Source organism: Schistocerca gregaria, unplaced genomic scaffold (assembly GCF_023897955.1).
Source record: "Schistocerca gregaria isolate iqSchGreg1 unplaced genomic scaffold, iqSchGreg1.2 ptg000696l, whole genome shotgun sequence".
NCBI classification, from domain to species: Eukaryota; Metazoa; Arthropoda; class Insecta; order Orthoptera; family Acrididae; genus Schistocerca; species Schistocerca gregaria.
Window position 1 is genome coordinate 198,670 of NW_026062075.1, and position 754 is coordinate 199,423.

The 754-nt window shown below is 49.9% G+C and overlaps 1 non-coding gene across 1 annotated transcript; it reads left to right on the plus strand.

The window, feature by feature from the left end:
• Positions 1 to 397: 397 nt before the first annotated feature.
• Positions 398 to 471, plus strand: Trnat-ugu (transfer RNA threonine (anticodon UGU)). The gene has a single exon. It is a non-coding gene; the product is annotated as a tRNA-Thr (tRNA).
• The last annotated feature ends 283 nt before the right edge of the window (positions 472 to 754 follow it).

The following is a 754-nucleotide window of genomic DNA, read 5'->3' on the forward strand; positions in this document are numbered from 1 at the left end:
TCACACACATCCATACTCGAGGCAGGATTTGAACCTGCGACCGTAGAGGTCGCACGGCTCCCGACTGAAGCGCCTGGAACCGCTCGGCCACATAGGCCGGTCTATCATGTATTCTAGAGAAGCTGCCCGGTCGTCAGTGGCGCCTGTTCTTTCGAGAACAGTTACTATCTTCATATATATGGTTAAACGTTACCCAGCCATTGACCTTCGTCTGTGCGAATGCGCACAGATTGCCCGAAATCTTACGGGAATCGTCACCTTAGTGTGGGCCAGTATTGAGTGGATGGGCAAACACCTATTACGTACATTACGTTTGTGGATTGTGGCCGGTTGGAAATGTGAGTCTCACGGGAAGCGTGTAAGGGATAAATACCTGCAGTCGCGGTATTCATCTGTGTCCTCGGTGGCTCAAATGGATAGAGCGTCTGCCATGTAAGCAGGAGATCCCGGGTTCGAGTCCCGGTCGGGGCACACATTTTCAGCTGTCCCCATCGAAGTATATCAACAACACCTGTCGGCAGCTGAGGGTTTCAATTAACTATCAATTGTGAAGGGGATTCGAAGAACCCTTTGCCAGGCACTTACATGTGATTTGCAGAGTATCCATATAGATGTAGATCAAAGCTCGTCCCGTGACGCACGTGCACAAAATGATTCATACTGCAAACATACTCGCCGATAACACTGACGAATAACGAGTGCTGCATATCCAGGTTAGACAGATCGGCTTTTCCTGCCAAGAAGAACAGGGAGT